The sequence below is a fragment of the Prionailurus viverrinus genome, chromosome F1 (assembly GCF_022837055.1).
Source record: "Prionailurus viverrinus isolate Anna chromosome F1, UM_Priviv_1.0, whole genome shotgun sequence".
Lineage (NCBI taxonomy): Eukaryota > Metazoa > Chordata > Mammalia > Carnivora > Felidae > Prionailurus > Prionailurus viverrinus.
Window position 1 is genome coordinate 57,248,103 of NC_062577.1, and position 16,442 is coordinate 57,264,544.

Genomic DNA, 16,442 nt, shown 5'->3' on the forward strand with positions numbered 1-16,442 from the left:
TTCAATTTGGTACGTTTGTTTTGTCAAACGCAGTGCAGTCCATTTCGACAAACTGGCTTCTTTTTCAATTCTCGGTACACTCCCTCCACAGTCTCACAGCCAGAGGGTCCTCCCTCTTTTTATCTGTTGTTATTAATATTATTTCAAGTTCACAAGCAAAGATGCTAAGAGGTAGGACTCACCAAGGCTACATCATCAGAAATCTCTACGGAGGCCCAGGCGAAGCCAGCTCTCCTGACTTTCAATGCAGTACACAAATAGGTGCCTTTGACCCAGGCCATCTGTTCTAGCCATAGCTTCTCTCTTGCTTTATATTTGAGTGGCTTTCCCTCTTGTCTCCCCTTCTGTCAGAGTGGTGACCCACCTTGTGCAGCAGAGTAAATGAGAATGAACTGTCCAGCTTCAAAGCCTGGACCCATCATTTCTTGGATGAGTGGTCTGAGGCAGGTTACCCACCTCTCTGTGGTATGGAATTTCCTCGACTTTATAATGGAAACAGTATTAGTATCTCCCTTTCAGGGTTCATGTGAGGATTAAGTGAGATAATATGCCCAGTTCTTAGAGGAGACACTGCCACATAGAAAGTGCCTGATTTAAAAATTATGGTGGTTCTCTCCTGTCCCTTCAACCCCTAGTCCAGTGCCCGGCAAACTGGCAGCTGGGGTGGAGAGCGGCACTCCCCACACTTGAACTTGAGACCTGGAGTTCATGTGAAAACGCAGATTCTCATTCTGCAGGTCTGAGATGGGAGCCAAGATGCTGCATGTCTCAGGGGCTCCTGGGTGATGTCTGCTGGGACCACACTTCGAACAGGAAGTAGTTCTCAGCATCCGCATTTCCTGAAATATTACTGAAATGCAAAGTTTGGGCCTACCTTCCCCAGATGTCTGTGTCAAGCCCTCTGAGATCGGGCCAGCACTCTAGGTTTGAAGACGCCCTCCCGGTGATGCTGGAGCTCAGCTGTGTTTGAGAGCCCCCCGTGTAGGGGACGAATAACCGGCTGGAGTCAAAAGTCTTGGGTTGCATCTGGATCTGCCCGTTAACAGTTGTGCGGCCTTGGGCACGTTAATCTCTCCTGGCCTAGCACCGAAGCCATTCATTCTTCTACATCCACAAAGTGACCGTGAATGACCCAAGGTTAAAACGGGGCTCCCAAGTGCACTTCTTCCCCATCGCTTCTGTGAAACAGGACAAAGTACACTTACCCTGCTCAGAAGGTTGTGGTAAGGCCCTAATCAGATAATGTAAAAGCCTTTGAGAACTATCAGATAATACATAATTACGAAGTCCTCAAAATTCATGATTAAATAATGAGTCAACGAAGGGGTGAAGTATTGTGTATATATAACTAATATACCTTTGGAAAGCCCAGACTGTTTCTGTACAGAAACAGTAATGAATGCTGTTTGTAACTAGCAATGAATTCAAATTTCCTTACTGGCTGTAGCCTTTTATCCATCAGGAGTGGAAGTCTGCTCATGATTGCTTAATGACGACACAGGGTATTTTATTTTAGCACTATTAATAGATGTCAACGAGGAAAACAAGGATGCAGGTAAAATAACCCATTCATTCCTGGGTGCAAGTAGCTTGTATTATTAATATTTGCCACCTTTTAAACTCTGTTACATGGTTGGGAATTTGCTGAGACACCCAGGTTGACCGAGGCAGCCACTGTTACCTTAATATCTGGTCCTTCCAACACACCCAGTATTTATATGTGAGGCTTTCTATCTGGCTCTATCAACACACTCACCAGCTGGTACTGTCTATAATTAGGCAAACCTACTCATGAATATGACTCAGTCCCTCCCACCTCAATCAGGAAATATTAATTGAGAAGGATAAGGGGAGTTTTATTTTTTTGTTTGCATGTTTAGCAAATCCCCCCAAATTTAATAACTATTACTGAATGCCTGTTAAGTTCAAGACCCAGAGGTAGTAACCAATACTTTCTGTACATCCTCTTCTTGCCACAAATCTACGTGTGCAAACCCCAAATGTGTGCCTCGCAGCCAAACCCACACCTCTCACGCTTGAGGATAATTTTCAAATATAGCCAACCCATGTAGCCTTCACTAACCAACCCAGATCAAATAATCCCAGCAGAGGAAGAATATTGGGGTGGAAATGACCTTGAATCGATCAACAGGACACCTGCTACTAACCAGCTCCCTGACTTGCCCCCTGAGAGGGCCATTCGTCCTCAAAGCCTCATTTCCATTTTCTGCAAAGTGTGAATTTTGTTGTTTTTAAAAACTTTTTAAAAATGTTTATTTAGTTTTGAGAGTGAGAGAGACAGAGCATGAGCAGGGAAGGGGTAGAGGGAAAGGGAGACACAGAACGTGAAGCAGGCTCCGAGCTATCAGCACAGAACCCAACACAGGGCTCCAGGTCACAAACCGTGAGATCGAGACGAGCCGAAGTGGGTTGCTCAACCCACTGAGCCACCCAGGCGCCCCTGCAAAGTGTGGATTGTGAGATGACCTTATAACTTCTCCTTTTCTAACATTCTACGTGGTGCTCACGTACACGCCCGGGTGAACGTAGTCACGCATTGCTCCTATGTCACTGTTCTGTGTATTGACTTACCCTTTCTCCTTCTCCCGTCACTTACGCCACATGCGAACTTCTTGAAGGTAGGCGCTACAACCATGCTGCTTTTGAAATATCGTCCACAGGGCACAGCCTCAGGGAGCTCTCGCTTTATATAGCCGGCACCTGGCACACCCAAGAAATCAGCATTTGCTCCCGCTAAGCATCTGCGTAGGCTTGTGGCTGACCTCACTAGTCTAGCGGGTCTGTGTTACAGACCCATCATAAAGCGAGGAAGACTCCGAATTGTCCCGCCACCATTCTCAGGGAAAAGCTACAGTCTCACAGACAGACCTGCCCTCGAGCAGAAAGACAATGGGAGAGAAAGCTGTGCCGGGCTCCATCTCACTCTTCGGCGACACAGCTGGCTGTTGGTGACATCACTCCCGTCCAAACTAGCATCCGTATGTGCAGTCACAGCATGTCTGTCTGTCACAGAAGCTCCCACATAGCCTCCTTCTCCTTATGAGGAAACCAACACCCTGAGACGGGAAATGAGAAGTCCAAGGTCATCTGTCTGGTGAGGGACATGGTGTTTAGTATCTGCCCGTCCCTCTTTCCCCTTCGCAGCACTCTGAGCGTTTGAATTCCAAGTACAGAGAGAAAATGTCGAAGTATCGGACACTGCAGGCTAAGATGGCTGTTTGAAGAGCTTTACTCCAAGGTATCTGTTCGGAAGCTAATGCATCATGTTACAAGGTTGATAGCATAGAGACTTTATCAGACGTCAACAGTGAACTTGGATGGGGACAAGTGCCATGGAGAACACCTGGGGAGGACTGCCCAAGTACAATATGCTGCAGAAATATTATACTCAGTAGAGTACGTGCGCATACAGCAGAGAAATATTATAGTCTTAGGGGTCTAGAAACTGAACATGAGTCAGCAGCATGGTGATATTGTTTAATAAAGCAAGAATGGAATTCGGAAGCAGACAGAAGCATAGAACATTATACTCAGCACATTTGAGCGTTCTCGCTCTTTTTTTTTTTATTATTATTATTCTCTAATTGTATCTTGTGTCTAAGTCTTGTCTCCCCAATGAGATTAAAGGCTCCCGAAGGACAGAGGCTAGGCTTGACTTTTCCCTTGTATCTTTTTACCACTAGCAAGAAAATATATGGAGAGAGTGGTGGGGGCGGGAGGCAGAGAATTTGAAATCTTAGGACAGTGCTGATGATCGTTCTGGGATTCTATAATTCCAGAAAGAATTTGCTTATAAGACACAGATGGGGAAAAATGGGGTGTGAAACCGATATTAAAAGCTTGTTTAGGGGTGCCTGGGTGGCTTAGTCGGTTAAGCGTCTGACTTCGGCTCGGGTCATGATCTCACCCGCTTTGGGTGAGCTTGAGCCCTGCTTCAGACGAGCCCCGCTTCTCTCTCTCTCACTTGCTCTCTCTGCCTTTGCTCCCTTGCTCCCTCTCTCTGTCAATAAAAAATAATAATAATAATAAAAAATAAAAACTTGTTTAACATAAGCTTGCAAACGAGATGCCGGAAGGGACAGACCGTGATAGTGGTGGCTGTTCTTGACCGAGAGCCTGTTAAGCTGCCAGCGTTGAAACATCCGTGATCTCTAATCCTTGCGAGGACCCCGCAGGCAGGTTTTAGTTGCCGCATATCACCGTTAAGAAAACGAAGACTCCGGGAACTTACCCCTGCTGGTGATCATAAAACCACCAAGGGACTGGGCTGGAATCAGAACCCACGGCTGCCTGGCTCTGAATTCCGACGCCTTCCCACAGGCCTGTATGTCATCTCGAGAGTGGAGAACATGGGTGTCCTATCTCTGCCGGGACCAAGAAACATGCTCCATACAGCAAGGGGACCTTCAGCCATGTGGGGGTGACAGCTTTCCAGCCAGGACAGCGTCATGGAGAGTGCCACCAGCTCGGCCTCACAGCTGTGGCGGCTGTGATGTGAGCACATGGGGATGGGTGCATCTTTGCCTGACGGCCGAGAGCCAGAGGACGGTGACTTGGAGAGGTCCAGCTTCCTGTGTGTTTGTGGCCCTTGGGTGTCATTTCGCTGACTCATCCTGCTGTTCTCCTTGGCCGCGGCTCAATCACTGTCCTTCTGCTAATGAAAGAAGAGATCTTACAACAAGCTTCCCCTCCGTAAGTTGCAGAGAGAAACAAACAAGAAAAGATGCCCATTACAGCAATGAGACTGGAAAGAAAACGAACAAAACGCTTAGCAACTGGACTTGTTTTCTTGCTACTCCCCCCATCATTCACTGGATTTTCCAGAGTTTTCAAAACAAAAACACTCTTCTTTTATAACCAAACAGTATCACACACATTTAAAATAAAAACGGAAAAATAATACACAAACATAGAAAGAAAGAAAATACCCACGAGAGGTTTCTAAGGAACCAAAGAAAATTGTTATTTCTGTTCAATTACCACTGTTTCTAGTGCTCCCCACTGGTGAATAATCCCCAGAATCTGGTTCCAGGCTTGTGATTGGAAACATCTTTCTCCCCTGCCATAAATTAAAACCAACAAGCAAACATAAAGAACTTTTGTTTTAAATGTCAGCAAAGTGCGCAAGAGATAAAGTTGGTGGACACAGCCGTAGCCTTTGGAATTCGGAAACAGGCAGCACACAAGTGGAGATCACAGAGATAGCGTGTCAGGCAAAGGTAGTTCCTTCACCCCCCTCCACCCCGCCACCCCGGAATGTGAGCCAGGCTGGCTAGACCCCGGTGCACCCAGGAGAGCAGTCTAAGATTCCATTCCGCTGTGGTGCTGGGAACTCCCGGGGCAGAAGCATCGCACCTCTACACTGTCAACACAAAGCAGAGAACAATTCACCAGCAACAAGACATGAAGTGACAGCCAGATGGGACAGTTTAGACTCCCTTCATTTTTCTCATTTCTCACTTATGTGAATCGGGTCTCAGAAGGGTCTTTTCAAATGGAACCAATCTCTCATTCAACCTCACAATCCTAGAAGATACCTTAGAGAAAATTTGCTTCCTTTCTTTTTTTTTTAAAAAATTATTTATTTTGAGGGAGAGAGAGCACAAGGGAGGGAGGTGCAGAGAGGCAGGGGAGAGAGAGAATCCCAAGCAGGCTCCATGCTGTCAGCACAGAGCCCGATGCGGAGCTCGAGCTCACAAACTGTGAGGTCATGACCTGAGCTGAAATCAAGAGTCGGATGCTTAACCGACTGAGCCACCCAAATGTCCCTAGAGAAGTTTAATAGATGCTCTCTACAACTAATAGATCTGAAGGCAGGGGATGGGTGGTTCTCTGAGATGGAAGGGTCATAAGCCATGAAATCACGAAGCATTGTCACTGAACAGAATCTTAGAGCAGAACCTCTCACTCATACTCCTAGGAATCAGCTGGGCATGTAAAAGCGCAGGTTCTGATGCTGTAGGTCTGAGGTGAGACAGATTCTGTGCTGCTTCTTTCTTCTTCTTCTTCTTTTTTAATTTAAATTTTAGTTAGTTAATATCCAGTGCAATATTGGTTTCAGGAGTAGAATTGTTCTGTGATCCATCACTTACAGACACAACACCCAGTGCTCATCACAAGTGTCCTCCTTAGCACCCATTCCCCATCTAGCCCATCCCCCACCGGCCTCCCTCTCTCAAACCACAGTTTGTTCTCTATCATTACGTGTCTCTTGTGGTTTGTTTCCCTCTCTTCTCTCCCCCTTTATTCCACCACCACCTTCCCATATGTCCATCTGTTTTGTTTCTTAAATTCCACATGAGTGAACTCATATGGCTTTCGTCTTTCTCTGATTGAGTTATTTTGCTTAGCATAATACATTCTAGCTCCATCCGTGTCATTGCAAATGGCAAGATTTCATTCTTTTTGGTGGCTGGACAATATTTCATTATATATATATATATGTATATATATATATATATATACACACACACACACACACACACACACATATATATAGCACATCATCTTTATTCATTCATCAGTCCAAGGCCATTTGGGCTCTCCCATCAACTATTGTTGCTAATGCTGCTATAAACATTGGAGTATATGTACCCCTTCAGAGATTCTGTGTTCCTATCAAGCCTCCAAAAGAGGTTGAAGATGCTGGTCTGAGGGCCACATTTTGAGCAGCGAGTTACTCGAGATCATCTAGTTCTCAGATGCTAAGTACATTTCTTCTCCAGCGGCCATCTCTGATTGATCGTGGAGGCAGAGCCGGTTTTGAGAAAGACTGTAAAGAACGTGAAGCCGCTTCAAGACCCAGACACGAAGTTCTATAATCAGTTAGCGATACGTGCAATGAGTGACAAAGGGCCAGTTTCATGATCCTTGGGCTATTTCTGTTCCTCATTCTTAGAATGGTTGACACAGACATTTTTCTGCAATAAATATGGTTCACCCAGATATTTTCTGGAAGGCTAGCTTAAGGTAGCTGCAATGTTATGAAAGGAGAACTTCTCTTGGAGCCAGAAGTCCTAGATATGACTCTTAGTTGACCCTTCCGAAACGCTCTGGGCCTCAGTTTCCTTTTCTGTAAAATAAGGATAATAAATCCTCCCGGGCAGGGTGTTAGGGAGACACAACTGAATTAGAGACTGTATACACTCCATGAAACTACACAAGTAAAAGTTACTGTTTCATATCCTGTGATTTTTTTGAGTGGTGGTTCAGTGTGCCGGGTAGCACCAGAGGAGAGGAGGAAACTATGGCATATAATTCGCTTTTGACAGTCTAGTCTGAGAGACAGGGCATGTACAGGCAAAAGGATGTTGGTACGCGAAAAGAATATGGTGTGAAGGCACCTGGGTGACTCAGTCAGTTAAGTGTCCAACTCTTGATGTCGGCTCAGGTCAGGAGCTCATAGTTCGTGGGTTGGAGCCTCGCATCCGGCTCTGCACTGACAGTGCGGAGCCTGCTTGGGATTCTCTCTCTCTCTCTCTCTCTCTCTCTCTCTCTGCCCCTCCCCTGCTTGCTCTCTCTCTCGAAATAAATAAATAAACTTAAAAAAAAAAAAGAATATGGTGGAACTAGGTCTTTGCTTGTTAAAGACATCCCAACGGCTAGTTGAAGTTGGATGGAAGCAATCCACACGCACTTGCGGGAAGTTAGTGTGGAGCCAGGACATGAAAGAAAGGAGGGACACGGACAGATAGACACGATGAACAAACTGCTCACGGAATTGAAGTCACTCTTTTTCTCAGCTACCAAATGGAGGTTAAAATCAAGCCTCACAGGGCTCTTGTGAGGATTAAAGGAGATGATGTCTTTACGAAGTTTAGCTCAGTGTCTTACACGCAGTAAGGACTCCCTGCTTGATTTTTTTTTTTTTGTAACCCGTACTGGTTCTTTATTAAAAAAAAATTTTTTTTAGCGTTTTTATTCATTTTTTGAAACACAGAGAAAGACAGACCATGAGGAGGGGAGGGACAGAGAGAGCGGGAGACACAGAATCGGAAGCAGGCTCCAGGCTCTGAGCTGTCAGCACAGAACCTGACGCGGGGCTCGAACCTACGAACCGCGAGATCATGACCTGAGCCGAAGTCTGACGCTCAACCAACCGAGCCACCCAGGAGCCCCTAACCGTTACTGTTTTTTTTTTTTTTTAATTATTTAAATGGGTAATATAAACTCATGATTCAAAAACCAAACCGATGTAATAAAGGATATTCAGGCAAGCATTGCTCTCAGGTCTCTTCCCTTCCAGCAGATTCTCCCTTCCCCCACAGTTGGCTTTTCTTAGTGACTTACAGAGTTTTTCAGCGTGTCCTTATGCAGGTACAAGCCAATGCAAGCATGCATCCTTTCTGCCCCCCTTTCCTACACAAAGGGCAGTGTATGATACACAGCATTCCACACTTGAGGTTGTCATTTTCTTCTTTGTATATAAATAGAGAAACTTTCTTGCTTTTTTTCTCTCTTAAAGCTGAATAGTACTCTACTGTGTGGTTTTATCGTAGGTTATTTATCCACCGCTCTCGTTATGAACACTCAGATTTCTTCTTCTTATAAACATACTGCAACAAGTCCCTCTTGAGTACCCGTCATTTTGTCTGCATGCACTGAAATGTATAGGTTACATTCCCCGAAGTGGAGTAAGGCATTTCGTAACTTTGACAAATATTAGCAAATTTCCGTTCACGGAATGGGGGTTTGTACTGTTTGGCCTCCCCATCTGTCTTGCCAACAGAGTGTGCAGTCAGAATCTGAATGTTGATTCCACAGTCACCCCTTACTCCACTAAATCTTTTCTTTTTTAAAAAATTTTTAATGTTTATTTATATTTGAGAGAGAGAGAGAGAGACAGATACAGAGCATGAGTGGGGGAGGGGGAGAGAGAGAGAGAGACACAGAATCGGAAGCAGGCTCCAAGCTCTGAGCTGTCAGCACAGAGCCCAAAGCGGGGCTCAAACCCATAAACTGTGAGATCATGACCTGAGCCAAACTGGGATGCTTAACCAACTGAGCCACCCAGGCGGCCCTCTACTAAATTCTTTCCTTAATCAGGTCTATTTCCAAGCTTTCTAGTTTGTGTTGTGATCTATTTGCCTATTTAGGTATCATTATCACTCTGTTTTTATTATTGAGCTTGTAGAAGATACGTTATTATTGACACGGGCTAGCCCCTTTTCATCACTCTTTGTTTTCAGATTTTTTTCGGTCTATCCTTGCTAGTTTATTTTCCTATATGAAATTTATTATTTTATTTTATTAAAGTATTTTTTAAAGTTTATTTATTATTTTGAGAGAGAGAGAGAGACAGCATGAGCAGGGGAGGGGCAAAGAGAGAGGGAGAGGGAGAGAGAGAGAGAATCCCAAGCAGGCTCCGCAATGTCAGTGAAGAGCCCGATGCACGGCTCGAACTCACAAACCGTGTCATGACCTGAGCCAAAACCAAGAGTCGGGCGTTTAACCCACTGAGCCGCCCAGGCTCATATGAACTTTAGATTCAATTTGCCCAGTTCCAGAGAAGGAGAAGGGGGGAGGTGTTTGTTACTGCTTTTGTCTGGATTAAATTAAATTTACAAATTGAGGAGAACTGACCTCTTTAGGATGTTCAGTCTTCCCAGGCAAGAGCATAGTGCACCTTTCGATATGCTGAGTTGTACTTCTGTGTTGTGTCATTACTGAGCACATTTCACACTGAGTAACCGACAAGCTAACAGGCAAGAGGACAAAGGCTAACAAGTTATGGCAAAAAGCAAACACGTTAACCCGTCCGAAAGAGAAGGGGCCATAACTCTGAATTCTGGCCAAGTGGTTAAGAGGTGGCATGAAGTCAGGAAGGAAAAAGTGGGAGAGGAGTGCCATTGTATTAATAATTAACGCCCTCTATTGGTTATCTCATCGAATCCTCATTTTGCAGACCATAACAATATAACAATAAGACCTGTGCCTTGGGATTATTTTATCCAAGAGATAACACATGCAAAGCACCTAGCGTGGTGTGAGCCGCAGAGAAAGAACTTAACGAAGGCTAGAGATTATGATGCTGCGGGGGGGTGAAGGAGGAGGACAGACCGAGGCTCTGACATAGGAAATCATTTGCCAGAGCTCTGACAGATTTGTGATTCAAACACAGATCAGGAAGTTTCTAAAGCCCGTGTTCTCTTCACTGTACCATTTGGCCTCTAGGAGAGTTCATTTAATTCAGTGGAAGAGGTGTTTATTATGCATCTGCTAAAAACAACTTACATATTATATTCCACTCCGGAAGTCACACTGGTGAAGGCTCATTCATTTTTTTTTAAGTTTATTTATTTATTTTGAGAAAGGGAGAGAGATCGTGAGCAGAGGAGGGACAGAGAGAGAGGGAGAGAGAGAGAATCCCAAGCAGGCTCCCTGCTATCAGGACAGGGCCCCACTCGGGGCTCAAACTCACCAACTGTGAGATCATGACCGGAGCTGAAATCAAGAGTCGGATGCTTGACCAACGGAGCCACCCAGGTGACCCAAGGCTCATTCATTTAAAAATATGGGGTGCCTGGGTGGCTCAGTCTGTTAAGTATCTGACTTTGGCTCAGGTCGTAATCTCACAGCTCCTGAGTTTGAGCCCTGTTTTGGGTGAGCTAGAGCCCTACTATGGGTGAACATGAGCTTGATTCGGATAAAACATGAGCCCACCTTCAGGTGAGCCCCACTTCTCTCTCTCTCTCTGTTCCTCTTTGTCTCTCTTTTTCATAGGATTCTCTCTCTCACTCTCTCCCTTTCTCTCTCTCTGCCCTTTGCTCCCTTGTGCCCTCTCTCTCTCAGAAAGAAAGAAAGAAAGAAAGAAAGAAAGAAAGAAAAAAAAAGCCATTCAATCTATTTCACATAGAAAATGTGTAAAGGAAGTATTTATCAACTAATATAACCAGTTATGGAAAAGGTTAGCATAAGAGTGGCCTTAAGGATAGCCGGAGTCATAGGTTTGCACGCTGTGATGTTGGCTTCTTTCTTCTCTCTCTCTCTCTCTCTCTCTCCCCTCTTGCCCTAGTTTGGTTCCCTTGCCTGACCCTTCTCTTATGTCTGCTTCCCCATGCTTTATGCTTTCAGACTGGCTGTCCCGGGACTCTGGGCTCACATCCCTGCTTCAGGCTTACATGTTCACATGAAGTTCTTGAGTCTGGTTCCAGGCAGAGGATACTCCAGGAAAGTCTGATTGCCCAGGCTTAGGCCTCCTTCTCCTGGCCATAGCCCTCTGGCTGGCGTGCTGATTGGAAGGCTCCACCTGAAACTCACGGTTGGAGCAGAGGAAGGGTGGTTGCAGGCTTGAGAGTCTCTGGGGAGGCTGTTTTTGAGAATATGGGAGCTTTGGGGCAGACAGAACATCAAAACGACAATGTCAAAAGTAAATCATAGGAAAGCCACCCAGTTGGGCTATCATGCAGCCCTTTTTGAAGTACGTCTCAATGCGAATATGACGTAATAACGTGGGAAAATGTGCATGCCATGAGAACAGATGAGAAAAAGCAGAAGAGCCAGTCGGATGAACATAGCTCAAAGTCAAAAGCAAAAACCTGCTCTTAGAGAAATGACTGAATAAATGAATAACGGCACTGAACACGGACCCTACTTGTCTCTGCACTTTGTGACAATTCGTGGTTTTTCTCCCACCTACTTTCTTTGTTTTACTGTTGTTTTCTGCTGTGGTAGCAGTTTATATTTGGCCCTCAAATGTGTCCTTCTTGTTAAATTGCTGATTTCATGTTTATCAAAGTGGTGTCCCTTACCCCCCACCCATACCCACCAACTACCCTGTAAGCCCCACTGTCCAGACCGGTCACTTTGAACTCTCATCCTGTTTCTTCTAAATAATGTTGTTGTTGTTGTTGTTGTTGTTGTTTTTAAATAATATGCTTATATTCCTATGGCTTGGTTTATGTAGTTGAGACAGCATCTGCTCATTTCCTTTCCTAGTATTAACTAGGCTTAACTCCTTACAGTCCTCCAAACATTCCTAGGTAAATTCCTTTTCCCCCGTTGTCCCTAAATTATGGCATGAAAATGATGATCTAAGTAGAGGGAGATTATATTATTTTGATGATGTGAAGGCAGTTTCCTGGGAGGCCAAGCATCACCCCTGTTTCTTGTTTCGCTCACTTCTTTTGCTGTAAAAATCTTCAAGCAGGTTCTTAAAGGATCCATTGGGGTAAGTATTTTGTCTTTATACATCTAAAAATGTCTTGTACCATCATCTTTGATGAATAGTTTGAACAGACATAGAATTCTAAGTAGAAAGTTGCTGAAGGGATTGTCCAGAATCCAGCATTACAATGGAGAAATCCGGTGTCATCCTTGACTTTGGGACCTATATTTTTCCTCTCTTTAGAGGCCTCTCTTTGTCTAATGCTCTAAAATTTCAAAATTATATGTCCTTTCCCCCCGTTTATCATGTTGGCACTTAATGAGCCCATTCAAACTGGAGACACTTGCCTTTCAATTTTGAGAAATGTCTGTATATGTTGGGTCAGATAATTTCCTTCCATTTTTTTTCCTGTTCTCTCCTCTGGAAATCTTATGAGGATAAGAAACATTTTGGGTCGATCATGTAAGTTTATTTTTTCCCACTGCTATTGCCCATTTCTTTCATATTTTATAAAACTTTCTGGACTATTTCCAAGGGCCCTTCTACCGATTTTCCTTTTTTTAATTCCAATATTCTTAATTTCTAGAAGCTCTTACTGCTTTTCTGTCTTTTATCACCGCATCCTGTGTTTGGCTTGTGATTACAGTACCTTATCTTCAAGAAGATATTCTATGGTTTTGTTTGTTGAAATCTTTCTGTTCCCTGGAGAGCTATTTCTTTACAGAAATAGTTTTCAAAAAAGTTTCTGGTTTGTTTCTTTGCTGTTTCCTGCCCCCTCTTTTATGCTTAAAGCGTTCCTCAAATATCTGATGATCTTTTATTTTCTGTTCATGTTTAATTTGGGGGTGGAGCTGATTGTCATCTGTTGAGCTTCTGAGTAAGGTGACCAAGGGGTGAGGGAGGCTTTTCACTGGGGGACTCGCAGGTGTCAGGAGGCGGAAGACTTGTCCCGGAAGAATTCCTCAGTTTTCTGCTTCGGAACAGGGAGCAGAGGAGAAGTAGGCAGGGCTCAGCATGTGCTGGGGAGGAAGAGGAAGTGGTGCTCAGGGTCCCATAGCTCCATAGCTCATACGCAGACTCACGCTCTCCCTTTTCAGCCTCCACCCCCGCCCCCTTTAGGATCTTCACTTCCTGGGGGGAGGGGCAGATTGCGTGGACATGTGTAGTCACCTGGCTGGACAGCGTGGTAAGGGAACTTGGGGGGAGGTCTAATCTCTCTGCAAAACGCCTCCCGGTCATTAATCTCCTCCCAGGCACTCCGGAAGCTTAGCCTGTATTGCGTTCAGTCTCTGTGGGGGTATCTATTAGGTGAAGGGGTCTCCCTTTCCTTAGACTTCCACTCTGCAGGTGCTAGAGTGTGACCTTCTCTATTCTGCTTGGGCGGTGAGTTCCCCGCCATCTGCTCTCCCTGAAAACGTATTGATTTCTGCTCTTTTGGTCCTTGCAGATGAATTCCTTAAAAAAAAAAAAAAATCACAATCACTTTGGTGGACTTTCTGGAAAGGATAGAACAAGTTCAGTCAACTTACCTGATTAATTTGAAGTGTCGCTTTTTCTATCTTTGTTTTAAATGAGCGTAGACCGTGTTTATAATAAAGAAAATACGCTTTCATTATTTTAAGTGGATAATTTTAAGTCAATAGGGGAAAAGAAAGGCCCAAACCTAGGTAGAACATGGGCAAAGGAAGTGACACGAAGTTCACGTTTAAAGTTCACAGGTGGTCCTTAAACATGAAAAGAGACCCAATTTGGCTCATAACAGATGTAATTAAAACTACATCAAGATACCATTTTCCCCACCATTTTCTCACCAAAGTCATCTCACCAATGTATCAGAGAATATCAGCTGTTGACAGGGATATGGATTAGCTGGAACCCGCATACATTGCTAGTAGGAATGTAAAATTTATAAAATCTTGTAAAATGCTTTGGCAGCCTCTTAAAAATGTTAAACACAAATTTACCACAGGACCCAATAATCTTACTCACAGGAATCTACCCAAGAGAAATAAAAATCTATGTCTATGCAACAACTTTTACATGAATGCTCATAGCAGCGTTATTCATAATAGCCAAAAAGAAGGACCAAACCAAACATCCATCAACTGGTGAATGGATAAACCAGACTCAATATGTCCACGTGATGGAATATTCTTTGACAGTAAAAAGGAGCAAAGTACTGATAAAGGCTACAATGTGGATGGACCTTAAAAGCGTTATGCTAAGTGAAAGAATCCAGACACAATAAGCCACAGATGACATGATTCCATTTGTATGAAATTTCCAAAAACGTCAAGCACATAGACATAAAAGCTAGGTTAATATTTGGCCAAGGTTGGGAGGGGGTTGGAAAGGGGCCGCACACAAGACACACAGTTCTCTTTTGGGGTGATGGAAACGTTGTAAGCTGAGATTGGGGCGAGAGCTGCACAGCCCTGAAAATTTACTTAAAATCATTGAATCGTGCATATAAAACAGGTGAATTTTATGGTATGCAAATTAGTTCTCAATAAAGCTGTGAAGGGAAGGAAGGAAGGAAGGGAGGAGGGGAGGGAAGGAGGGAAGAAGGATAAAAGCTTCTGGATTTAGCCCTGTAAAAAACCAGGAACCCAAGCACAAAAGTCACTAAAGTTTCTGGCTTGAGAAGAAACAAAGAACTAAATAGGAAGGAAAAAAAAAAGTGTGAAATATGCAAACTCCAAAGTTTCAGAGAGGAGAGAGGCTTGGAGTTTTTCTTGTTTTGGTCCCCAGGGAATGGATTTATTTAAACTAAAATACAACACAAAACCATGTTTGGCTAAATCATAGCAACACAGGAGAATATGCATAATTCAAATCAAACCAGCCCCAGTGTGAGTCAGATAACAAACCATGGGGATTATTATGCTGGCAAATAAAAGAGATGAATGGTATAAGAAGCGTCCTTTTTATTCATTTTGCAAGAGATCCCACACTAACTCCCAGGGAGCTAAATGAAATTTTAGGGCTGATTATTGCAATCTATACATGCTGAAGGTACCGTGCAATCAGGGCTGATTTGACTCTGCCCCCCTCTTTTGGGGAGAGGTTTTGAGGAAACCGAGAAGCCAACTTTGCCGTGAAATATTATAACTGAAAAAAAAATGCGGGAAGTTATTTAACAATCGAAGGGACAGGAACTCTCCTTGTAAGTACACCGCTTAAAAATCTTCAAGACGTGGGTGCGTGGGTGGCTCAGTGGGTTAAGCGTCTGACTTCGGCTCAGGTCATGATCTCATGGTTCACCGGCTTGAGCCCCACCTTGGGCTGTGTGCTGACGGCTCGGAGCCTGGAGCCTGCTTCAGATTCTGTGTCTCCCTCTCTCTCTCCCCCCCTCCCCTGCTTGTGCTATCTCTCTTTCTCTCAAAAATAAACATTAAAAAATTTTTTTAATAAATAAAATTAAAAATCTTCATGACATCTTGCCGAGGTGTTTTGATCCCCATTTTCAGATGAGAAAATTGAGGATCAAGGTGCTTAAGTGATGCACTGCAGCTCACGAAGTAAGCGATAAGGGATTTCACCCCAGGTCTGTTTTACACCGAGTGCTCTCTACCTCTTACAGATAAAATTAAACATTAAGTGATTAGCACCTTGCCGAGCAGCCGCACCTGACCTCACAGAACTCTAGTATGAGAATTTAATCCAATAATGTGAGGTATTTTGTGGAGGCCCTTTGATGAATAAAGCACCGGAAAAATACAATGATGAACGGACACGGACCCGTGACCTCGATTCGGAGTATCTGAAGGGTTTGCAGGAAAGAGGCGTGTAAACATATCATGTTTGGGTGAGGCAGAACAGAAAAATGTGCTAAGGCGAAGCACAAGAAAGGGCCGTGGGAGCACAGAGGAGGAAGCAATTAATTCCGGCAGAGCGGTAAGGGGCAGACCTCGGGGAGAGGCTGCAAATGAGCTGTGCCTGGAAGCTGGCATGGATCTTGATTAGTGGAGGAGGAAACAGGCATTCTGGGCCTAACCAAGGGGAGGAGTGAGCATCCAGCAAGGTTGGGGGGTCAAGCAGGTAGTCAGCGAAGGGGACTGCAGGATACCCGGACAGATGTGATAGAAAATGAGGCCAGAAACCCGGCAGTGGCTAGAGTAGCTCGGGAGGCCCCTGACTGCCTGCTTAATAGATTGAACTTTTATTAAGAGGTCAACAGGGAGCCACTGAAAGTTTTATGAAGACAACTCTCGCGGCTGCCCCGAAGATGGGCTGGTAAGGCAGACTGATGGAGGCGGGAGAGATCCAGGAGGAGGAGAAGGGCCGTAAGAAAACAGCCCACCTCATGCTTCTG

General features: G+C 44.5%; 1 long non-coding RNA gene across 1 annotated transcript; it reads right to left on the reverse strand.

Annotated features, from left to right (window-relative positions):
• Positions 1-2,396: 2,396 nt before the first annotated feature.
• Positions 2,397-10,059, reverse strand: LOC125155411 (uncharacterized). Its single transcript, XR_007148204.1, has 3 exons — positions 9,604-10,059; positions 4,253-4,675; positions 2,397-3,077 (listed from the first exon to the last, which is right to left on the reverse strand). It is a non-coding gene; the product is annotated as an uncharacterized LOC125155411 (long non-coding RNA).
• Between the last annotated feature and the right edge of the window lie 6,383 nt (positions 10,060-16,442).